The sequence below is a fragment of the Cryptomeria japonica genome, chromosome 7, assembly GCF_030272615.1.
Source record: "Cryptomeria japonica chromosome 7, Sugi_1.0, whole genome shotgun sequence".
Lineage (NCBI taxonomy): Eukaryota > Viridiplantae > Streptophyta > Pinopsida > Cupressales > Cupressaceae > Cryptomeria > Cryptomeria japonica.
Window position 1 is genome coordinate 573,478,655 of NC_081411.1, and position 27,161 is coordinate 573,505,815.

A 27,161-nucleotide genomic window follows, 5' to 3' on the forward strand; every position below is an offset into this window, starting at 1 on the left:
AGCAAGGATTGCTCCTATTTTGCAAGTTACTCATGCAAGGGGAGGGCAATATAAGTATTCAGGTCACACAATTAACTTCCCACATGATATTACAGAAATTGCATTATCCTTGCCATGCAAAATTCAACATTTAGAAATCCTTATAGTCTGTAGAACTAATATAGAAGGGTTAACTTATGACTGTTACGTTAATAGGTATCACATCATGAATGCATTGACTTACAAAATTAAGCATGAACAACACTATAAAGATGTAGTCATTGATTTAGATGCACTACAACTATTACCTAAGTCCAACACTGACATTTTAGATCTTTTACATTTGGTAGCTTCACCTCAAGAGGAACCTATACAAGAAAATGCCGATGTAGCCAACATCAACAATGAGAAAGAATTAATAGAAAACTCTTCTTCATTCATTCCATGACTTCCATCCTCAATGCCTGAACTAGATTCAATCAAGACAATCCTACATTTGAATAATACCAACAACAATGTTGTCCCTTGGCCACAAATCAGTTCATCATCTATCAATGAGTACAATACAAAAGGCCTACTTACAATGGCATTCCCAAGATTGTTTCCTAATGGATTAGATTTACCACTTCAATACAGAACAAAACATGTACATTTAAATGAATATGCTTTGCACTTGATAAAACATTATGATCAAAGATTTGGCCAACATGTCCATTTCAGATATTATATCTATAATCTTATGATGAGGCATCGATCTCAACAATCAGCTGTTGTTTTCATAAAGACAAATTTTGAAGATTCTCTTCCAGTGAACCTTCATGGCCTAAGAGAGCACTTACAGAACACACCATCAAATGAATTACCAAATCACATCATGCGATATGCTGCCTCCTTGCACGACACATGTGCATTTTGGAGAAAATCCTGTAGAGACCTTACCACAATGATAGAACAGTTAGGTCCACCAACACTTTTCTTTACGCTAAGCTCAGCTGATACAAAAGGCCCGACCTGCATAAAATGTTCCCAAAAACACACTCAAATACTTTACAACCCAATAGAAGGCAATCTATTGAGAATTTGGTCAATAACCCGCATATAACAACTTTATACTTGCACTTAAGATTTCAGATCTTTTGTGATGAAGTCATTGTCAAACAGTTGCATGCCATTGGTCACTGGTATAGATATGAATGGAAACACCGAGGCTCTGCCCACATTCATGGCTTTTTGTGGTTGCCACAAGCACCTAATATTGACAACCTTGATTGGACAGACCATGAAAGCATTCAATCAGTTAAAACCTTCTTTGACCAGTACATCACAACATGGAAACCATGCACAGAAGTGGACCGCTCAAACAGGTAGTATATACATGCAATTTCAGATCCATGTCTTTCAAATACAGATGTCATTTTCAGATCTGATCCTTGCACTGACTACACTGAATTGGTGAATGTTGTTCAAGGACATACAAAGTGTTTAGAGTTTACATGCTTGAAAAAAAATAGCACAACTCTTGAATGTCGATACAAAGCACCTTGGCCTGAACAACATAACTCATCATTGACATTAGACCATAATAATAACCCATCATACAAGCCAACAAGGAATGATAGTCGACTTAATGTTCACAACCCAATGATGCTAGCCATATGGAGGGCTAATGTTGATTGTCAGACAATGTGCTAAAAAAAGGCAGTTCTCGGATATCTCTAAATACACATCCAAAATTGAACGTAAATCAAAGAGCTATACTGACATGTTAAACAAAATTGTTGGATTGACAAATTCAGAAGATACAATTCTCTTAACATATCAGAGATTCATGATGGGAATTGTTGCTGATAGAGACATTAGCGCTCAGGAAACTTGCCACATGCTGCTCAAACTCCCCTTGATCTCTTGCACACGTCAGTTTGTCACCATCAATGTTGGGAAAAAAATATTCCAACGTATAATAAACTATGATGAAGCTTCAGAGACATGCATTTCTTTCATTTCTAATTACATGAAAAGACCATCAGAGTTAGCAAACCTAACATTGCTTCATTTAGCTCAGCAATATATATACAATCAACAATGCAAATCATGTAAATGGCTAAAAAGAAAGCTACCAGCAATTGTAAATGTCTACCCCTAGTTTAAATCTTTACCTACAGAAGTTGACACTACTTTTGAATCTTTCTATTGGAGTGAATTTCTTTTGTACAAACCTTTCCGCAACATCCCTCTACATATAGGTACCTCAACTAATGAAATTATACTGAATTGGAAACAACTTCAAAGTACTCATTACATCCGATGGCATGTAAATGACATTGAAGAACACTCGACTACAAAAAATAGTGAAGACCTGCACTTGCAAGATATTCCACAATCTACTGATCACGACCTCTACGAATGGGAGTTCTTGTCACAAATGGGAGCCTCAAACAACTTTGATGTTGCTACTCTTCAAATGCTTGGGAAACGTGATTTTAACCTTCAATTTAATTGGAGTGATTCCATGCCTAATGAAATGCTCCATAGAATAGCCTCTCAATTCATTTCAACGGAGAAAATCTAATCAGCTCACACCTTTGGCAACATACACTCAAATGCACCTAATACCTTTGAGCTTGCAGCAAACCAAAAAAGTGCACTTGATATTATAACCTTGCACACTGCACAAAATTTGAATTCCTCACCATTACGGTTAATTATTCAAGGCACAACAGGTACTGGAAAGTCATTTCTTATTGATTGTATACGCAAACAATTAAATTTCCATTTAGATCCAGCACAATACCCATTGCTTGTACTAGCACCAACAAGTGTATCCGCATATAATATCTAGGTTACCACAATCCTTGTTGTCCTCCATATACCTATTCAGGCCATTAATTGTTAATGTTTCAAGAGCAATGCAAACATTTACGCTACATTTTGATTGATGAAATGAGCTTTGTTGGTCCTCAATTACTCATCAAGATTGATAATAGATTGCGACAAGCATTTCCCACCAGACAACATGAACCATTTGCAGCACTCTCAGTCATCTTGGTAGGTGATCTTGCATGACTACCTCTAGTTATGAATAAACCATTGTATGCATCCCACTCAATAACACTCGCTTTATGGAACTGCTTCAATGATGTTGTCACCTTGGATGTTTCTTTTCATCAACAAGGTACATGCCCCTCCCAGATGCACTTCCATGAGATTTTGTTTAATATACGCAACACAACACCATTGAAAACAGACTGGGAAAGTCTATAGATGCGGTCAACCCATGCTTTGACACTTGATCAAAACAACCACTTCAACTAGTAAAACATTTGTTTACAACCAACGCAGCTGCAAACACACACAACATTAAGATGTTGAAGCAATTGTACTCACCCATTGCACGTGCAACAACAATCATTGCACACCACAAAGACAAACAAACACACCAAAATGAACAACTCTCATTTGAAATTATTCTTTCTCTAGACCAGGAAGTCATGCTTTTTGCAAATTTATGGATAGAAGTTGGACTTGTCAATGGTGTTTTGGGTCAAATCAAAATGATTGTCTACGATGCAGGTTGTAGCCCACCAGATCTACCAAAATATATGGTGGTCCTCTTCCAACATTACACTGGCCCACCATGGGATCCAACGAATCCAAAACATGTTCCCATTCCACCAATTAATAGAGGAAACCACACACAAATTCCATTAATGATGGCATGGGGTATTACTATTCACAAATCATAGGGTCTGACACTAGACTTTGCAACAATTGACATTAGCAAAACAGAGAAACAAGGTCTTACATTTACAACACTTTCTCGAGTCAAATCAATTAACCACCTGTGGATTCACCCGACTTTAACTTACCAAAGGTACTCAAAATTGCAAGGTGGTGCATCAACCATTTTAAGAAAAAATGAAGAAGCTCGTTTGCTGAAGCTTTCTCAGATCGCAAAAGAAAACTACTTGCAAAAAAAAAAAAAAACAGGTACTGCAAACACAACGTCCATGTGATTTTACATTCCATATATCTTTTGTCATTCATTTCAATGCATTACAACACTCGTGCCTTGCAGGATCAACAACAAATGTAACTGGTTACATCTCAAAAAGCATTTTTAACTACTGTTCAGATTCAGTGAACAACAGGTTCACAATTCCCATCCACTATCTTCTCAACTATTTACCTTCCTTCAAATTATGCTTCTTCTAATGGTTACTAAACTTCTCTTGTATTCTTCTACTTGCAGGGCATCAAAGAAGAAATCATTTTAAACAACACAACCTACAAGGGTATCTAGATCTCTCTAAGCTTTGCACTCAATGATGCTAACTTTTGTTTCTACTATCCATCTTGTTTGCAGATTGCAGAACCACCAACAAAGATAATCCTACCACTAATAGTTGTAAGTACCATCCTTTTCAATTCTTTTCAATCTACAAATTTTTACACTTTCAATAATTTAAAACACTTCAAGTTTTGTAATACAATGTTATTTATCACAGGTATGAAATGACAGGCAACGAATCAACCTACAAAACAAAACAAACACATACAGACAATACAACATCAACAACTATTGTAAGTACCTTCCTTTCATATTATTTTCAATCTGCAAGTTCTTTCATACAGTTACAATTTCCTAATACAATGTTATTTCTCATAGGTTTAACATGATATCAAATGGTTGTATAACATGCTGGCATTACTAACATGGGGGATGGAGGGTGGATAACAAAAGTTTTCTGGGTCCAACAAATAGTATTGGTTTGAGATTAATACAGTCTACAATACAAACTATTTGTAATAACTAATTTTAATGACACTTTCATACTGTACAACATGCTACATTTAGCAGCATGGGGGATGGTGGGTGGTCAACTTCATATTTTGGGAACAACTATAAACATTGGTTGGGTTATGTACAAACACAATTTTATATATCAATAAATATTATTCATATTTTCCTTCAATTGCCTTCTCTCATTATGATGCATCTACAAACTCAAAAGCACTTTTCTATAAATCTAATTCCTTGCAAAAATTACATTACCTGCTTCTAATGTTATAATGCCTTTACAATCAGACCTATTAGCCTCTTGTTGCAGGCACTCCCCCTGCAACTGCTAGTTTTATTTAGGTTGCGATATCAACACTTGTGAGTTATGGTCTTGAATCTGCAAATTGCAATTTGTTTGAAAGCTTTTCAACATATCCATTCTGCATGCATCCCCAAATTGTAATTTGCTTGTCTATTCTTCCACCATCACAACTGCAACATTTGGAGATATGTCCACCATCACAACTGCAACATTTGATAAAAATCTTCATACTCTGATGGATGCGCATAAGTTGTTCTGATGCCATTGATGACATGCATAGAAGATATTGGCAAAGTTTTGTGGAATTTTGGCTTTACAAACAACTGTATGCATTTTCTTAATAATTTTTAAAGCCTTTTCATTAAATCATTTGTGTAAATCCTACCATCGTGGCATATCATTGGCCCACATTTCGATGTGGCATACTGTAATTTGGCTTGAGTTTGGTGAATTGTATTTGATTGAGAGTGTGTCATTCTTGCAATTAATGAATTTTGCAAAATGTTACTTCATTAATGTCCTCCATTGAACAGTAAGCATGGCTTTAAATACTCCCATTTTCTATAGGCAGGGAGGACCGGTAAAGGTGGTTGAGTTTGTTAGGATGAAGAAATGAATTTAAACAACAAATAAAACAGAATTAAAAACACACAACACAGACAAATGAGACACACCGATTTATCGTGGTTCGACAATTGCCTACGTCCACACTTGAAGCAGGGGAATCAATAGATTAATAACTAATCTGGTTTACACACATACACAGCTACAAGCAACTCCAAAATTTTCCTCTACAAATGAAATACAATTAGCTCTTAAAGAGCTTGCAAGGAGAAGTTGAATAGCCAAGAGTTTTGGCGGCAAGAGGAAGGAGTCCTTTGGACTTCACTTCCAACAATCTCCCACTGAAGGCCAACGAACTGTTGCAACAAGTAGATTCCCCCACTCAGTCTTGCTATTAGTTATTGGAAAGGCCGAGAGAAGCTCGACAGAAATTGAACTTCTCCCACTTAACCACTTTAGTGAGCACATCAGCCAGATTCTTGTCGGTATGAATTTAATCTACATGAAACTTGCCTTCTTCAACCATATGGTGAACATAATGACTGTGAACATCAACATGTTTTGACCACGACTAAGATGTCTGATGTTTAGTCATAAAATTGGCACTACTGTTATCACAAAACAAAGCAAAATCTTATTGCTTCAACCCCAACTCATTGAACAAGAGTTGCAACCATACCATCTCTTTTGCTCCTTCAGAAAGATCTATGTATTTAGCCTTCGCAGTCGATTGAGCAACTGTATGTTGCAATTTTGAAGCCCAACTAATCACTACCTCGACAAATGTGAAAGCATAACCTGAAGTAGACTTTCTTTTGTCTAAATCACCAGCAAAATCTGAATTGGTAAACCCTTGCAAAACTGCCTTGTCCTTTCCAAACCATAAACAAAAATCAGAAGTACCCTTGAGATACCGCAAGGTATACTTGACCGCCTCCCAATGTGATATTCCCAGATTAGCCATAAATTTGCTCACCAATCCCATAGCACGAGCAATGTCCGGTCGAGTAGACACCATAGCATACATGAGACTTCCAACTGCAGATTTGTATGAAATTTTATCCATAAACTCCTTATCTTCTTGTGTTTTTGGACACAATTGAGAAGACAACTGAAAATGAGAGGCTAAGGGTACACAAAAAAACTTAGCATCCGCCATACCAAATCTTTCCAAAACTTTTTTAATATAGTCTTCCTGAGATAGTTTGAGTTCTCTATTTTTCCTATCCCGAAAAATAGTCATTCCGAGAATCTTCTTTGCTGCCCCTAAATCTTTCATGGCAAATTCCTTTGCTACGTGAGTTTTACGTTCACTCACAATCTTCATGCTTGTGCCGGCCACTAGCATATCATCCACATAAAGGAGAAGTATGACAAATTTGCCATTAGGAAGCTTTTTAAAGTAGATACAAGGATCAGACTCGCTGCGAGTAAACTTGTGATCAATCATGAATTTGTCAAATTTAAGATACCATTGTCAGGGGGCTTGCTTAAGCCCATACAAAATGTGTTTCAATCTGCAATAGAGGTATTCATGCTCCTTTTTAATGAATCCTTTCGGCTGATGCATAAATAGTTCCTCATCAAAATCGCCATGGAGAAATGTCGTCTTCACATCCAGCTGTTCAAGTTCAAGATCCCAGGCTGCAACTAACTCCAATACTGCTCGGATGGTAGTCATTTTAACTACTGACGAGAAAATTTCTTTGAAGTCAAGGTCTTGCTGCTGAGCATATCCCTTTACAACTAGTCTTGCTCAAAATCTTTAGTGACCATCAACTTCATCTTTTAGTTTATACACCCATTTATTTCTTAATGCCTTTTTGTCAGGCGAAAGTGGCACCAAATCCCATGTCTAATTTTGCAATAGTGCGTCCATTTCTTCGCACATTGTAGCATGCCAGTTATCACAGTCTGCAATTTTACAAGCTTCTTTGTATGTTGCAGGCTTTGTTTGATCAAAGATGAACAAAGTAGGTTCAACTTCTTCACAAAATAATATGTCATAATTGGAGAACTTTGCAGGAGGTTGCCTCTGTCTAGAAGATTTCCTCAATTGACTCTCTATTTCAGTAGTAGAGTCATTCAATTTTTGTGATCCCTATTTATGCAAACTGATATCTCTCCCATTTTTAATTTGCCTAGTAGTTTTACTGTTAATTTCCCTGTCTGCAGGGCAATCAGCAACCTGAGGATTTTTGTCCACATTGGGTGCAGGCAAGTTGCAGGAGAATGGGCCCGCAGAGACGTCTTTCTTTGCTTGTGTTGGACGTATGGGCAGGGAGTTGGGTCTATGGGAGGGGGCTGCCACATCACTATTGGCAGGGAAGGCTCACAATGGTGACAGGAAGCCCATGAAGGCTGGTGAGTGCAGGGGACGGTGGGGTGGAGAGCCCGTGGAGTGAGGGCCTGCGGGAAGCTCACGGGGGAGACCGCAAGGAGCCTGCGGGGGAGGTGAGGAAGCTGCGAGGTGTGGAGTTGGTGATGCAGGACACCGTAAGGTGTATGGACTATGTTGTCCAACCAAATTTGACTACGATGCAAGCCATGGCACAAAATGGTGTTCCCTGCGAGCCTTTGATGACTGTGAATTGGTCTCCATTCTTTACGATATGTGATTTCAATTGATAGTGGGCTATCATAAAAAATACTTTCTTCTTCATCATTCTCAGTCTGATAATTGTATTCAATTGAGGTAGATGTCATAGGGGCTCCCACTGAATGAGAGACCAGAGGCAGAGCGCTGGTAGTCGAATTTTGAAACAAAGACATAGGGACATATTCTTTTTCTGATTTATTTGAATCTTGTAGTGCGGGAAAGGAGGTCTCATGGAAAATTACATCCCTGCTGTGAACAATCTTTTTGTGAACTGGATCCCACAATCTGAACCCGAATTGCTCTTCGCCATACCCCACAAAAATACATTTCAGCGACTTTGGATCCAATTTGGTTCGCTTCTCCTTGGGTATATGCGAGAAGGCTTCACATCCAAACACATGAAGATGTGAGTATGAAATCCTCTTCCCTTGCCATTCCTCTTCCAGAATACCAAAATCCAATTTAGATGATGGAATTTGGTTGATTAAATGCACTGCTGTGTTACACGCTTCTGCCCAAAATTCCTTGCCTAAACTTGCATTTGACAACATACATCATGCCTTTTCAAGAATTGTTCTATTCATCCTCTCGGCTACACCGTTTTCTTGAGGAGTGAAAGGAACAACCTTGATTCTTCTAATCCCATTATCAGCACAAAAATCATCAAATTCACGTGAGAAAAATTCTCCACCATTATCGGTTTGTAAACATTAATCTTATGCCCAATCTGATTTTCAAATAAAGCCTTGAAAATTTTAAATTTTGAAAAGACTTCAGATTTTCTAGAAAGCATATAAATCCATACTTTTCTTGTACAATCATCAAGAAAGGTTACAAAATAGTTTACTCCTCCAATGGAGGTTACCTCGGTAGGCCCAAAAACATCTGAGTATACTAGCTCCAGCGGTGTTGTCTTTGTGTCACGCCCACCTTTCAAACAACTGACTCTCTTTTGTTTGCCATAAAGGCAATGTTCACAAAAGGCTAAGTCAACAAGTTTGATGCCTGATAGCTGATTTATTGTATGCATAACATGGAGTCCTTTCTTGCTAATATGCCCAAGTCTTTGATGCCAAAGATCCCCTTGTTGTCCTCAATCACCATTGCAGCTCCCACTTCACCATGAGTCTTAAATATGTATAAATTGCCCACTTTATTACCATTTGCAATCAACATGGTACCATGAGTTACCTTCCATATATCCGAGAGAAAATTTACATTAAGACCTTGATCAAAGAGTTGTCCAATGGATATCAAATTCTGCTTCAATTTTGGGACATGGCGAACATCTTTGAGCAGCCATGTTTTACCACCTTCTAATGGCAGAAATACATCCCCTTTGCCCATAATTTCACAAGCTTTGTTATCTCCTAAAAAACATTTCTAAAATGACCTTCATGGTAGTTAATGAACGCTTCAAGACATGAGGTAGCATGATGGGAGTGTTACTACTTATCAAATTGTCATTAATTTCATATCCAAAGTCATACTATATTCTAGTCGGTTAGTATTACCGAATCATGCAGTCGGTACACATAGAGAAGTCAGTATGAACAATTTAGTCGGTTACTGAAGAAAGCAATCACAGAACGCAGTATTCACCGAGCTGTTTACTGAGTAAAGTTTCATGGCTACCGAGTGGTAAAGTTAACTCACCGAGTGACACGTTTTACCAGATACATTGAACCTAGTCATGCACATGAAAACATGTTACAACATCAAGGCACATCTAACCATTTTTGCATTAGGAATTGCATTAGGAGATTGTGTATGATTACAAGGTCAATCTAACCAATGAGATATTTTGTTTAGTTATTCATTCAAAGAATCTTTTTGTAAGATCGAAGCAATGAATCAGATCACCGTTGTAAGAGATCTATATATACAACATGATTCTAGGGTTAGAAATATGATATGAGATACAATGAGATAACAGTGTGTATGCATAAAGGAGGACTATTACAGAGACATAGAGAGGTCACCGAGAAGGTTATCAGTGAATAGTCAAAGAACAGAGTAAGCAGAAGGGTTTACCGAGTTTCATTATGGGTTACCGAGGTATGCTATAAGCTAGGTAATCTTATTCAAAGCACATAGAATCTGCTTTAGCATTTCAGATGTAAAGTTGCAGATATTTGTAATGATTTTATTGTAATATCTTGAAGTTGTAAGAGAAACCTTTAACAGGGTAAAAGACTCTAACCAAGTCTATAAATTGTAAATCCTTTAACCAGGTGCTACACTTATATAGTGTTGTAAAAATCCTTTTGTAAGGTAGATCTAACTGATCTTGATACTCCTAACAGGGTAAGCTATCAGAAATAGCTAAATGTAGCTCTAACCGAGCATTCTTTATTATTGCAGTAGTGAAGTTGTGGGTGCCATCCCCACCACAGTTTTTCTCTCTAACCAAGAGTTTCTGCGTGACCAAAATATATGTGTTATGGAGTGAATCATGTATGATTGTTATCTGTTGATTATAGTTTTATTTTATGTTACTACACTATTCTGTCTATGCATAATGGTAAGGTTATTATCAGAAAAAAGTTTTGGAGTATTGATTCACCCCTCCCCTCTCAGTACATTAGCTTTCTATATTGGGCCTAACAGGGAGACACCAGAATCAAGCACCCATGAATCTGGAGTAGTGTCGGTTGTTGAAAGGATTAGTACACTATCATCTTTATCATAGACTGTATTTGCTTCGTTGTCCCACACCCTCTATTGTGCCCTTTTGAAGTTTCTACAATCCTTCTTCACATGACCAACTTTGCCACAAAACCAAACATTCACCATTTTTGTTTCTAGACTTCGACCTCCTTGTTGATTTCGAGCATCTATGGTAATTATTTCTGCCTCTATTATGACTTGTACCTCTATTTTTGGTGTTGACCACCGTTAAGGTTCACCGGATGAAGGTTCATCATTCTTTCTTCTCAAATCCTCGCTGAGAAGAGCAGCTGCTACATCATTAAAAACCAACTTATTTTTACTGGATATTGATGTGCAAACTCCTATTACAATGCCATCCCAACTGCTTGGTAAAGAACATAATAAAAGAACAACCTTTCTTTCATAATCTTGTGTCATCCCCACCGAAGTCGCTTGACTGGTTTACCATAGCACAACCTTCCTTCATTTTTAGTTTGTACAAGCGGTTCATAATAAACATTTTATTTGTAGTCGATGCCATTTCATACATGGCTATGAGTCTATCCCATACATCTTTTGTTGTTGCATCACCTGTGACATTGAAGAGAACATTATTGGACAACGAGAGAAAAATTGTCGCTCTTGCCTTGTCTAATTTTTCTCATTTTTCATCAGCCATCGCAGTTGGCTTCTTCGCTTTCCCTTCAAGCGCGAGTGAAAGGTCTTGCTTTATCAGCAAAGACTCCATCTACACCTTCCATAACCCGAAGTTCTATCCAGAGAACTTCTCTATCTTCACTTCTTCCATGATTTTGGAATTTCAACCACCAAAATCTTAACAGCGATCTAACCTCGCTCTGATACCAATTGTTAGGATGAAGAAACAAATTTAAACAATAGATAAAACAAAATTAAAAACATACAACACAGACAAATGAGACAGACAGATTTATCGTGGTTCGGCAATTGCCTACGTCCACACTTGAAGCAAGGGAATCGATAGATTAATAACCAATCTGGTTTACACACATACACAACTACAAGCAGCTCCAGAATTTTCCTCTACAAATGAAATACAATCAGCTCTTAAAGAGATTGCAAGGAGAAGTTGAATAGCCAAGAGTTTTGGTGACAAGAGGAAGGAATCCATTGAACTTCACTTCCAACAAAGTTTAGCTTAGATCATATATAGATTGTGTTTGCTTTTAACAATTTCTAATGCCTCTTCAAAAAACTGTTTTGTGCACTTCTTTCGATTATTTCTGCTTGAGGGTTTCCAAAGCCTTTTCAACGAGTTTATAATGTGCATATCCTGCATCATGTCTGCGAAGGCAACTGCAACTTTAGCATTTGATAATATTCAATATTGTGCACACAAAGAGGATACTAACAACGGTTCTGTGAAGTTTTAGCTTTTACATAGGTTGCAATCACATTCGCTTTAAAGTCTTTTCAACAAATTTATTTTGTGCATACATTTTGCAATAATGGTATTTGGATCAACCACACCTCTGTAAGGTTTTTCGATAACAGTTCAAATGCCTTGTCTCTACCCTAAGATAAGTCACCAAAACAATCCATGCGCTTTTCTTGATACTCCCAGATTTTGCATAGATGTTCACCAGAGCTTTTCCAACTTGCTGTAGATATGATTACATTGGCTGTAAATTTCTAAAGCCTTGCTTTGCAAAAATCATGTCCGCAAGGGTAGTTGCAAATATATCTTAAAAAACTTCCCTTTTTAAATATTTCCACACCGTATCTATGAGGGTATACGCAACTTCAACTTCTAACAAAATTCCTCTTCTTTAAAGACAATTCAAAGTTTCCATTTTGTCACAGGTTGTAAGTTGGCGACAATAGTTTTAGGTTTTACATAGGCTATAATTGACTGAAAGTTTCCAAAACCTTTTCTGGCGATAATAGTTTTAGGTTTTACACAGGCTATAATTGACTGAAAGTTTCTAAAACCTTTTCAACAAATTCACTTTGTGCAAATTCTGCAATCACAATATGCCATAAGTCAATGCTTCTTTGAGGTATTAGGCACACAATCTATGACTTCACATTGTGTAAATATGTCCACCATGATATTTCAAAAACCATTTTTTGGTATGCTTTCATGGATGCTCATTCACATTCCAAGGTTACCATTTTGGCACAGAATGGGAAGATGCTTTCACAAGTTTCGCTTAATTAGGTTATACACCCGCTAATCGAATTTGTTTTCGATGAGACAATATGTTTCGGCAAGACCACTTTCTCATCTTGCATATGACTCTTGTCTTGCCAATAACTGTATTTCAATAAGACTTGGCACTTTGGGGATAAATTTATATTGTTTTGGGGATAATCCTTGTCTTGCCAAAAAATGGTTCACGTTTGGAATTTTTGGGGCCCCACTGATATTTACACAATGATTTAAATAAAAACTCTTTACTTAGGATCCTCTGTCTGCTCAGTGGGTTCATGAATTCTGGAAAAGTATAATTTTATCCAGCCTACCGTTTGTAATATCATTTTCACTCAATGATCATAATTATTTTAATTTTATAACCCTTTTGGATAATTCATTTAGATTATTTCAGCTTGGTCTTCATCTTGATGCTCGTTAGTGCTTTTATGACATATATCAGTCCTCTTTCAAAACTAGATGCTTGGCTCTACCCTTGTGGGAGCCACATTTCCCCACACATAGTGTGGAAATTAGAAATATCGGGCTCCATTCAAATTTAAAATTATAATGGTAGTCATCTTTGTACGCAAATAGTGGATGCAATTTCAAGTTTTTTATTGATTTTTTCTTATTTAGGAAACCCTTAATTTTGCAAAAAAAATAGGCTTCCAACAAGAAGCATGGTTTCTAAGTTCAATGGTGTTTTACTCTAAGTTTGTCTAACCTCAGGTGTTAACACTTCACATTATTGCTCCAATGTTTATGGATCATTGTATAATGTGTTTGAAGTTATTTTTGGTCTCAGTTAAGATGTGTTGTGGTCCAATTTACATTCTTTTTCCACCATGGGAATGTTTAGTGCCGACCTAGTTTGAATTGTGTTCAGTTAAGATGCTTAGCCGACCTTGGGAGATTTTGCATATGTGAGGATGATATAGGTGTGTATGTATGTGAATGCATTGAGAGAAATTGAATTGTGATGAAGGTGTGTGAAAGAGGATCTATCTCCCTAATCGTTTGATGAGTGCTATTTGAGTTGGTGAAAAGTGTTGCACAATGTAGACTTTCATGTGTTAGCTACCAGAAGTAGTGAGCAAAAGGTATCTATAGATCTTATGGTTACTGAGGTGAATCAGTGGAGGATTCCTTTCTCTTTTATTCTTCTTCATCTAGGTAGTGAGCCTCTTCTTTCTTTCTCTTGGGAAGTGAGCACCCTGACAGTGAGCCTTTCTTTGTAAAAAAAACCTTAACCAGTGTCACCCTAATAGGTGTTCATATATTAATAATAGCTTCTTCATTTTTTTTTTCCCCTAACAAAATTTTCCACATAAATTTTGGTGTTTCATTGTGTACGGTGTGTTATGATTTTCATGTTCTTTCATGCTCATATCTTTCTGTGGATTATGTGTTAAGGTTAAGTTGTTGTGGATCAAATTTAAAGGAAAGATTTTAGATTTATTTGTACAATTGATTCACCCCACTCTTAGTTGTCTTGTGCGTAAGAACATTCAACACTCAAAATTTTAATTAGGTTGACCAAAATAGGGGACAAGGAATGATCCCATAAGGTTGTCCATAAAAACATAATTGCAGTGAAAGTAATCTTATCTAGGAGATAGAGAGGACCTAAAACATCTTAGTACATCATCCAATTTAGTCCCAAGCATCACACATGTTGTCGCACATACTTCCAAGTCAACAACATGCTAAAAAGTAGATAAGACATGTAGCAAATAACTAGTCAGCCCAAAAACACATCCTCCAAATGAAATAACTCAATGTGAATCCCCACAAGCCATAGTAGGACCCAAATACAACCCAACCCACTCTCCAATGTTGGCACAAGCCCCTAGGAGCAAAGTGCAAGCTAGAAAACAAGCCTTGTCGACCAAATAGATATAAATTACCCTAAAAACCAACTCCAGACAAAATGTGACACCAAAGATATCAACCAACATCATGCGGACCACATAGAGACATTTCTAGGACATCCAAAAACACTTCCAAACACTTCTTTCATGACAATAAACCAAAACATGTTTGCACAACCAAAACATATACAAAATTCTTCAGACACAGAAGGCCAAGAAACATAGTCATGAAGTAGAACATCACAAATATACTTTCAGAACACTTCATCACATGAAATCTCAACTAAGACATTGCACATACATTATAAGCATGTCCTCCAAGCTGCAACACCAGAAACGACAATGTAGAGCATTCTCCAGACCAGTCATCAAAATGCCAACATACTACCATTACTACATGTTAATTTTGGATCAGATTTGATATGTGAGTAGTTTTAAATTTATTTCTATTACTTAGTTCACAACTAAGCTATATGACTATGAAATCTATGTGCAGATTGCTGCATATATGAGGAGTACACAACTTAATTCATAAAGTATTTTCTGGATTGCAAATGAAGGAGATCGATGTCTTATTGGCTTGAACTTTTGATTTATGTACTTGCCTTTAGAATCAAAATCTATCATGATATATATAACACGATTTGGGCATGTCGATGAATAGACATGCCTCTACGTACGTGGAGACATGTCGATGAATAAACATGCCTCCATGTACGTGGAGACATGTCTCTTCATCGAGATGCCTCTCTAAATACCGATTCACATAACCGTTTGTTTGCAAGATAACGATTCACATAATCGTTGGTTATATTAAACAACAAGTAATGATTCAATTGTTTTGATATGAAGATCGACCATAGTCAATTCAAACAACGATTAATAATATTAAACTATTTAATGTGGATGATCGATTTATATTGATCATTCCATTTGATCAATATAATCGATACTTATGACCATTTAGCAAATGATAAATAATTCGGTGCTCATATTCAATTTGGTATAAACAACGTGATTATAAATTAAATTTAATCACTAGATTAATATAATTGATATTACTTATCAATTCAACATGAATTTAATCTCATTGATTTATCAACAACATGATTAATGATTTAATATTCCAATCATTATGTATATATAAATATTCATATAGATAATAATCATAAGAGCACTTATTATTATTACATATATTAATATGTATATATACATATTAACAAATCATTAATCATGCTGATGGTATAATCAACATTACTTATACATATGATTTGATGAGATTACTCCGACCGAATCTATAAATCATCAACACTCCCTCTTAGCTAGGGAGGAGGATCATAAGGTACTCATAGTAGAACTACACATAGTGTAGTAGATATCATTATATGATATCAAGAGCAATGGTCTACAAATATCAACACTTATGATATTCACCAAAAGCACACCATATCCATTATGGTATGTGCACTATCATCAACCATATGATGCCTACCATAAGGATATATAAGATCATGACATACCCACAAATATTAAGCACTTAATATCCACCATGACATATCTCAACAATCTAACCTATAGATATCAACCTTATGATATACAGTCAATATTGTTTTAAGAGATATGAACTATCATGATATGTTCACAGATATCAACCATATGGTATCTATCATGATAGACTGTAGAGTTATTGTAAAGTCCTCACCTTCCAATAACTACTAAAAGTACAAGTGATTATCATTCAAAAGTCGTCACTTCTTAATGATGCACACAGATGCCCATAAAGTCATGAAATGAAAAAAGGAGTTTATATTAAACATCTTTATAATATATTAGTACAATAATAATACCGAGACTCAATCTCAGAATTTACATTTCAATCATACCAAGATTACCTCTGAAGTGTTCTACCTTTGTTTTGGTGAGAAGCTTGGTGAGAATGTATGTTGTTTGATCTTCAGTACTAATATACCTCAACTCGATTACCTTTCTCACCACCATGCCTCTAACATAGTGATAAGGTATTTCAATATGTTTGGATCTGTCATGAAATACTGGATTTACTGAAAGCTTTATACAACTAGTTGTCATAGTGGATGATGGTAGGATCTAAGGATTATCCAAACAATCCTACAAGGAGTTTTCTCAACCATACTGATTCTCGTGCTCCCATAGATGCTGCAATGTACTCTACTTCTGTGGAGCTCTGAGCAACTGAAGATTTCTTTATGCTAAACTAGGATATCAGAGCTAATCCTAAACTGAAGCAACACCTTGATGTGCTTTTACGATCCACCACTCTTCTAGCCCAATTCGAGTCTATATATCCATATAAGTTTAGATCTACATCTTTATACTTTAAGCCATATCCAATTGTTCCACAAAGATATCTCAAGATGTGTTTTGTTGCAACTATATGTAACTTCTTCGGTTCACATATAAACTAATTGAGTGCATTCATAGAATAACAAATATCTGGTCTAGTATTGACCAAATACATCAATGATCCAATCATCTGCCGATAGAGGGTGGAGTCTGCTAATTCAGAACTTGCACCTGCCTCTCTTAACTTGTGTAAGTTTGTTTCCATGGGAGTGGACATAGGCTTACAATTCATCATTCCAAATCTTTTCAAAATGTCAATAGTGTATTTCCCTTTATTTAGGATAATCCCATTAGTCTGTTGCCATACTTCTAACCCAGAAAATAGTGTAGAAGCCCTAAGTCCTTCATGTCAAATTTGGATGCAAGGTCTTGTTTACACTTGATTATGAGATTCTCTTCGCTTGTGATTAATAAGTCATCAACATAAAGAATAACAATTAACATATCTCCATTTATTACCTTGAAGTAAAGGTTCAGATCTGCATCATTCTTTAAGAAGCCAATACCTGATAGATGGTGATCTATCCTTTCATACTAGGCCCGAGGAGCCTGTTTGAGCCCATACAAGGCTTTCTTCAATTTGCAAACATAAGAATGTTGTCCATGCACTACAAATCCTTCAGGTTGTTCTAGATAGTCTTCCTCCTCTATTACACTGTTTAGAAATGTAGTTTTTAAATCCATTTGATGGATTTTCCATCCCTTTGATGCAACAATAGCAATCACAGCTTTGACAAAAGTGTATCAGGCAACAAGAGAAAATGTCTCTTCATAATCAATTCCCTCTTTCTGATAGAAACCTCTGGTGACAAACCTTGCTTTGTATTTTTAAATACTTTCATTTGCAACATGTTTGATTTTGAAAAGCCACTTAGAAGACACTACTGATTTGTCCTTAGGCCTAGGCACAATGTCCCAGACATCATTCTTGAGAATAGACTTATACTCTTATGTCATGGCTTCTTTCTAGGCTTGATGTTGGAAGGCTTCCTTAGCAGTAGAAGGTTCTAAATTTATGATTTCACTCATTAGTGCAATATAGTTGGAGAATCTATTAGGTCTTTTACTTTCCCTAAAAGTTCCTTTTGGAGTTGCATAATTTTCAGCCTCCTCAATCATCTTCCTGGCCCATAGAGGTCCTTTCTTAGTCACATTAGCGTCTCTAGGTTCATCCATATATTCCATAGGTCCAATCTAATTGTTGCCTTCAATTGATTTGTGAGTCTCACTCCGAATCTCGGAGGAGTAATCTTTTTCACTATATTGAGGAGATTCATCATCTATTTCATTAACATCCTTAGATCTTTTGAATACAACATCCTCTTCAAATATTACATCCCTACTTAGTTCAATTTGTCTTTGACCAGGAATATAGACCCTATAGGCTTTAGAAGTTTCACTATACCCAACAAAGATTCTATTTTTTTTAGAGGGTTCTAATTTAGATCTTTTCTCCTTAGGGTTGTGAATGTAAACAAGATAGCTAAAAATTCTTAAGTGACCTATGTTGGGTTTGATTCCTGTGAATGCTTCTTCTGGAGTTTTGTTATCAAGAAAGGAATGTGGACATTTGTTTTGGATATACACAACAACACTAGAGGCTTCGGCCCAAAATGAGGTATGAAGGTTTTGGTCATGCATCATGGCTTTGGTTGCTTCTACTATAGTTATATTTTTCCTTTCTGCTCCCCCATTTTGTTGAGGGTTGTAAGGAACAATGAACTCTCTCTTAATCCCAACATTATTACATTTTTAAAAAAAGTTTGCAGAGATGTATTCCCCCCCATTATTTGATCCAAGGGTCTTTATACTTTTACTTGATATATTTTCTACTAAAGCCTTGAATTCCTTAAAAATTTTAAGGACTTCATCAGACTCTTTACACTTTATAAAATATATCCACGTCTTCCTAGAATAATCATCTACAAAAATAAAAAATCCTCCTAAGAAGGGTACTGACATAGGTCCACATAAATCGGAATGAACAATTTCTAATACATTTTTGTATTTACTTTCACTATTATGAAATTTTCCCTTGGTATTCTTCCCTAAGGCACACCCTTTGCAAATTCCTTCATGTTCTTGAGTCAGCTTAGGTATCCCTGTCACCATTTTCTCTATAGAGGGTAAAGCACAACAATGAATATGCCCTAATCTTCTATGCCATAATTCACAAGTGTTATTAGATTCATGAATAAGTTCTTGTGAAGGAGAGGTACAAAGTTTCTATAGGCACCTATGTCAAATTCCAATGGTGTGTGCCTTCTTGATGTTTGAGTTCTTAGGCCAGGATAAGAATTTTATGTCCATGAAAGTGATTCTATATCCCTTGTCTTCAAGAGTTGATATAGAAACCAAGTTGCGTTTGATGCCCAACACAAATAGTACACCTATTAATTGGAGGGTGATGCCTAATTTTAGTTGAATGACACAGGTTCCAATCCCTTTCACACTTGTGTTATGGTGAATGTTTTACTTGTTGTGAATGCTTTTATAACACTTTGGATTGCATGCAAAGTCTTAAGTAAATTGGTTAATTGTTTTTACCGGTATGGGTTTAAAGTGCTATTATTTTTGCTATCATTGATTCACCCCCCTCTCAGTGCTTTATAGGTCTATCAATTGGTATCAGAGCCTAACTTCTTTAAGGCTTAATCGCTTGGAAGGAAACCTTAGAGCCATTATGGGGGATATGAGTTATAGAGAGATGGCTAGAGTACTTGATGCAACCAGAAAAGAGCTTGAAACCCAGAGAGGTAGATTCAAAGCTTCACAAGTAAAGAGGAGAGAACTAAATGAGCAATTATTGGAGATCTCTGACAACAGCTCTTCAGATGAGGCCAACATTGATCCACTAGCTGAAGAAGTGGAGAAACTAAATGGTGAAAAACTTAACCTGAAGAGAGAACTTGAAGCCCTTACAATCCGTATGAGTCAAGAACTTGAAGCAAGGAGGGCAACTGAAGACCTGATCAAAGAGAAAGATCATGAGATTTTTAAGATCAAGCAAGAGAATGTAGCTTTACATGAACACTGGCATGAGGAGAAGGAAGAAAAAGAAGCCTTATAGTTAGATCTTCAGATGGCAATGTCTCTTAGAGACTCTTACAAAGCATAATGAAGATCTTACCAAAGAGCTTATCGAGGCTAATGGGAAACTTGACAAATTCAACAAGAGTTCCTCTATGCTGGATGAACAGATCCAATCTCAGAGGATGAAAGGTGACACATCTAGATTAGGATTCAATACATTTGAGTAAGGAGAATCTTCTGGTACCAAGAGAAACATGCATGAAGATAAAACTGCTCCTAAGGCTAATAAGCCTACCGGTGAGAAAGCTTACAAACCTGTTTGCTTTATCTATCACAAACCTGGACATACTGCTAATGTGTGTAGAAGCAGATCTAATAACAACACAGGCTATAATGCTAATACTAGATACATGTCTAGAAGATTTGAAGGTCATTGTTACACATGCAATATGTATGGACATATATCAGTTGAATGCAGATATGGAGCAAACAATCTGGTACCTCACATGAATCCAAGACCTATTAGTGACTAGAGAAGAACTTATGACAACCAAAGAAATATGAATTGGCAAAAACCCTATGTCAATTGGTTCAGTCCCTATGAGATGGAGAAGGTAACAAATGTGATTTGCACAATTTCCAATAACTATGGACATGTGGCTATGAATTGTAGGAGAAAGACTAGAAGAGGTAATGCAAGACCTTGGAGAGCATCTGGGATGGCCTGCTATCATTGCCATAAACCGGGTCACATGGCTAAGTTTTGTAGAACTAAGAAGAATCAACTAGTAAATCACTCTGAAGATCAGAAAGGAAAGCATAAGGTTGATGTTGAAGAAACTAAAGCAAATATGAATAGGATTTGGAAGAAGAAAAGTGAGGACAAGCCAGCAGAAGAAGCAAACCCTTCACCAACTGTGGAGAATGCTACACCAGTAAATTGAGCCTTTCAACAAGCCTAAGGGGAGCATAGTAGTAAATCCACTTCCAAATCTCTTGAAGAGTGTATGGTAAGATATTTTTGCATTTCAAGTTGTAATATGATAATTTTTGATATTATTATCTATCGGTTTTCTAAGGATTACCAACCGGTTATATACCTATCGGTATAGGCAAGTTTGTTAACTGGTAATTAGGGTTTGTTACCCTATCGATAGTGTAATTAATGCAGTGGATAAGTTAATAAAAGAAAGTTTCACTAAGTTATTTTTACCCTAATTGCATTTGAAGAAGCATTTTGAGAACTTGCAGAGCGAAATAGAGCATTGTTAGTAGATTGAGAATGGATTTGTGCTACGGATCAAAAGTTGAATTGGATTTGAAGATAAGAAAAGGTGAATTGGGTGTGCATACGAGAGAGCAACCAAAAACCCTACTAGCGCGAAGGGAATAAGGTATTTTTGTTAATCTCTCTCGAATCAAGATTATCTAAAATGACATTGTCGTCTACACTAGCAGAAAGTCTTTTTATCACTGTTGAAGCTATGGAGTCAATGGAAACATATAAGATAAAATCTTATAATGCATTGTCTCAAGTTCCACAAGGTGTTTTGATCAAAGGTGATTTGACAAGTTACATAGATTGCAAAATTGAGAATCCAGGGTCATTGGCAATCTATTCTCAACTTAAATCTCAGTGTGATAAGAGTGAGAAAATCAAACCCAAATATATTAGGGTTTCTGAAAAGGATTTTCATAATGCAGCCTATTTTCTTGAGATTTTGAGGAAGAACATGTCAGGATTATCCTTAGTTGTGTACATGGTGGGAACATGTATCTTGAGAGATCTCACACCATCACAAAGGAGGCTATTCATGCAGTAACTGGTTTCTACCAAATCGGTGAAGTACCAAATTTAAGGACAATCTCAAAGGAGACTGTTATTGCATTGACAAAGACCACTATTGACGGTTGTGATATATCGGTTAATAACATTACAAATCCAAGCGTCAGGTTTGCAACAATGGTTATTGGCTACCAAATATTCCATTCTAGCAGGATGAACAGTGTACCATCTGCTGCTGTGCATGCCGCCTACAAGATGATGATAGAGGATGCAGATTATGATTTGTGCAAGGCAATGAGAAGTCAATTGATGCTGAAATTAGAATCAATTAAGAAAGACAACAGTTAGAAGTTTAAATATGGTCAACTATTGATTGGTCTATTCTTTTACTTTCAGAATTTCATTCTAGGAATTGGTGACATACAATAGTCTAAGGACATACTAGTGACAACCCAAATAAAGAATAGCATTAAGGCTGTGAAGAACACATTTCCTGTTGCCATGAACATATATTTTAATGAGTTTCAAAAGAAAATGAGCATGAGATTAAGGTTATCAGATGAAGTGGTGAAACACTTTGAAAAAGACATATGTTTCACTATAACCATTGACTTTTGCCTTATGGAGGCTGTTGAACCCAGAGACGAAGAAATGGAAGAAATGAGCTATGAAGTTATTTATGACTTACTAATTGGTTATGCCAACAACCTTTTGGCATCTCCTAAGGACACTAAAAAGAAAAGACTGGGCACTTATCGGGAAAGGATTTCACCTGCTCAACCCAGTAGTGCCAAGGAGAAAAAGAAGAAAGTTGTTCAACCAGCTTCTATGACCACCGATACAAGGGTAACTAGAAGTATTCAAATAAAAAAGGAATTGGTACCTAAGGTATATGCAAAGAAGCAGACTGCAACAAAGAAGAGAGGCAGACATCTCATTCTTGAAGCAGAATCTGAGGAAATTGGAACTGAAGAAGAATTAAAGAAGATGAAATTGACTGGTAAGAAATCCAAACCAGTAGGAGACATTTCCAAGAAAAGTACTCCTATTAATGTTACATCATTCAAACCAATGAGCAATTTTGAAAGGACTCTGAAAACACTAAGAAGAAAGGAGTTTGATAATGTAAAAAAATATTTTGATTCTTTTGATGAAGGTCAGAAACAAGAAATTGTTCAAGAGGTAATCAATCACCTGTGTCAATATAATCGGTTACCACAAGATATTCAAAACAACATTTCTGATTCTTTATATATTCAGTTCTTGAAAATAAATGGAAGTTGATTTTAGAACAGGACCAAGAAATTATTGATAGAGTTTTTGTTCAATATTTTCTTGAGTTGTCTTGGGATGAATTATTAGCATTGCTTGCTAAGTACAAAGGATAGTTTCATTCTAAGACAAGGAGACTGAGGTTATTGGGTGGAAAGATTCAACCCATTGAAGATGATACTCATTGTATAGCTCAAGATATTCAAAGGATGAATGCACTAATGAAAGGCTATGAAAATAAACCTAATCAGTCTGAGACTGGAGCTCCACCAGAGCTAGATGCTGAAGAGTTTATTACACCAGATGTTGTCTATCATGTCGAGAATAAGGATGACACAAGTTCTCCACCGGCCATATTATTTGTGGGTGATATTGAAGAAATTCAGGATACTGTTAACACAACTGGTAATGTCATCGAACCAATTAAGGAAACTGAACAACAACCAAATATTGTTGAGAAACAATTAACAGAGGAAGCACCGATTACTAAACCAGGTGTGGATATTCAACCACCACCAGAAAAAGATCATAATGTTGAAAGTCAACTGCCACTAGTCACTACAGCCACATAGGAGAAACAAATAGAGAGAAAGAGAAACCGAAGAAAAAGGATGAAGAGAAGAAGACTGAAGTGAAAAATGATGAAGAGGAGAAAGTAAAGAAGAAGGAGAAAATAATAGCTGATGATGATGATGACTCAATCAACATACAAGGTCCAATTGATGTGGACAATTTGAGTGCAACTGAACTGATGGAGATTGCTACTATTATGCAATCTCGAGCTCAAAAGAAAATGTTGAAAGAGTAGAGAAAAGAAGCAAAAACTATTCAGACTACTATTGCCAAGCTTGGATAGCTTGGATAGTTGGTTGTTGATGCTACTGACCAACTAAAATCGCTTGAAGAGGCAACACATGCCTTAGTTGAAAAATGTTACAGGAAGAAAAGGGGAGAGCAACTAATGTCAGATATTGATAAAGGCAAGATTGCTTTATTAGCGAATAAATATCTATTGAGAACTTCTATTGAAACTGGAGGTAAACTTTTGGCTAATACATCTAAAGTTTCATTTTTCTATTCTAATTTGAAGAAAAGGTGAGAAGATACAAAAAAGGAAATGGAGAGGATAAGTAATGCTTATATACCAGTACAAGATTCAGCTTTAGATTTTGGCAAATGGTTGATGCTTTGCAACATCTGTTAGATGTTTATGATTTTGAATAGGTTAAGCAAATCAGATCCTTGAAAGAACTGAAGAACCTGTTGATTCCAAAAGTTGAAATCCTACAGAGGGCATACAAGGATTCAAAAGCAGTTTTGGCTACCCTAGAGATGAGCACAATGGATGTAATGGAAGAATTTGCTGCACAAATTATGACAAATGTTGAGATCATTGAAACATTGTTAAAAACATGGGATAATGATCTTGCACAGATGAAGATTTATTTCAGTGACATTTTCTTAAGAATTGCATTGTACACACCTTGAAAAACTCTTATATTTATATATCTGTAGTTTTTGTTGCAAATTTTGATGTAATATATATGTATTTTACTTTTCAATTTGGCATTGTTGTCAAAGGGGGATTAGAAATATGTATGTGATGTGAAAATTTTGTATGTATTGTTAAGTGAGAGTCTGTACATTTTTGTAAGCACACTTAGTTGCAAAATTTTTCTAAGTGTTTCCATCAATGCCAAAGGGGGAGATTGTTGGCTTGATGATGATTTTTGTAATGGATGACTTTATGTGTTGTCATTGATGGCACATATACACACACACATATGTTCATATTGTCATAGTCATCTTAGTTAAGTCAAACCAGTACTACTCCTAAGTCTTCATATTGCAAACCGGTATCATATGTATAGAGAAGTTTAACCGGTATGAGGATGTCTAAACTAGTATATGTAGACAACCGGTATTGCAGTAAAAATTGGTTTTGATCAATTCCACTGACACCAGTTTCAAGATACAATAGAGAGAACCAAGGAGGCGAATGGAGACAAGCGGTATGTGAGTTAGAAGTGGTTAACTCTCAACCGGTATTGGTGTTCCAATCGGTTTCACTAATTGTGTGATGAGTTATATCTAACCGACATTTTTGGTGATGATTTGTGATGTGTTATGGAAGATTGTCCAGATTCACTGAACCTAGGAAATTGTGTTGAGGTTCTTGAGCCGACATGAAATCTAATGTCTATAAAAAGACATTGTGATGAGTTATTTTGATATGCAAGATACAAGTGATGTTATGAGTTAGAGTTGATGCGATTTATTGAAGGATTTGCAGAGTATGTCGGTGATGCAGTATTGAGTGAGTAGAAAAGGATCTGTAGAAGCAGAATGTGATATTCCTAGATCATACCACCTGTTGTTTTCTAATCACTACAACAGTTAAATCTCCTAACTGGATAAGCTCTAACAAGCTTCATTGTAGAAATCCTCTAACAAGGTGATTCATTAACTTGGATCTAAATCCTCCACTGAGGTTACCTTTAACCAGGTATAGCTCATAACAGGGCTTTGGGATCTTTAACAAGATTGTCTCCTAACAGAGCACTTTGTAGACCTTAACAGGTCAGTTACCTATTTCTGCAGATAGTTAACTTGTGAGTCCCATCTCACCATGGTCTTTCCCAGTTGGGTTTTCAACGTATAAACACTTGTGTTATGGTGAATTTTTTACTTGTTGTGAATGCTTTTATAACACTTTGGATTGCATGCAAAGTCTCAAGTAAACTAGTTAATTTTTTTTACGAGTATGGGTTTATAGTGTTATTGTTTTTTCTATCACTGATTCACCCCCCCTCTTAGTGCTTTATAAGTGTATCAATCATCATCATCATCATACATTGTGAGGCATTAACATGAAACTATGGTGGACATCCAACCAAGGTCATCATTAGAAACACCTCTACAAAACTCTAGATCATCATTAACATCAACACAATCAATCATGACACTATAGCATGTTGAACATCAACCATAAATTATCTACATAACACGCGTCTACATTCTTAATGAATGACATCACACATTCATCTGATCATCTACCCTTCACATCAATATCAACATCTAGCGGTCAATAAAACATACCAAGTGTAGACATCAACACCAAGAAGGTGCATATCCACAATAAGGAACACTTTCAACCATCAACCATCTACACATTCATCTAAATCCACAACACCTTATCATCACTTGAGACACCAATTTATGCCATCCAACATTTATGACATATTAGTAACATATGCTTCCATCATCAGCAACAATCTCCAACTCATCAGCAATACTCATCAATTAGCATATCCTCTATAACAACACCTAGTCACCAATAGCAATCTCCATACTAGCTTTGAACAAAACTACACCATGTGACATTTGCATCATGTAACATTTAATGATAACACTACACTGAGGGTTGACATCAATAACAACACTTAGTCATCAATGACAATAATTTCCAACATTGTAGATAATAAATAAACATTGGTAGAACACAACTTATTTTTGTTCTCTTTGTATTCTCTTCTTTTATTACATGATGACTACATAGTTTGAGTATCTTTATTATCTTTTTTATTAGTGTCTCGATAATTTTTAACCTAACTTGAGCCAGATGAGGTTACAAATGGGGGACTTCATCTCCAATGTCTTTGAAGCGAGTTGTGATGATGCATTGATTCAAAGAATAATCTTGTTTTGATGTTGATATTGGTTTGATAGGATGCCCCGACTCTTG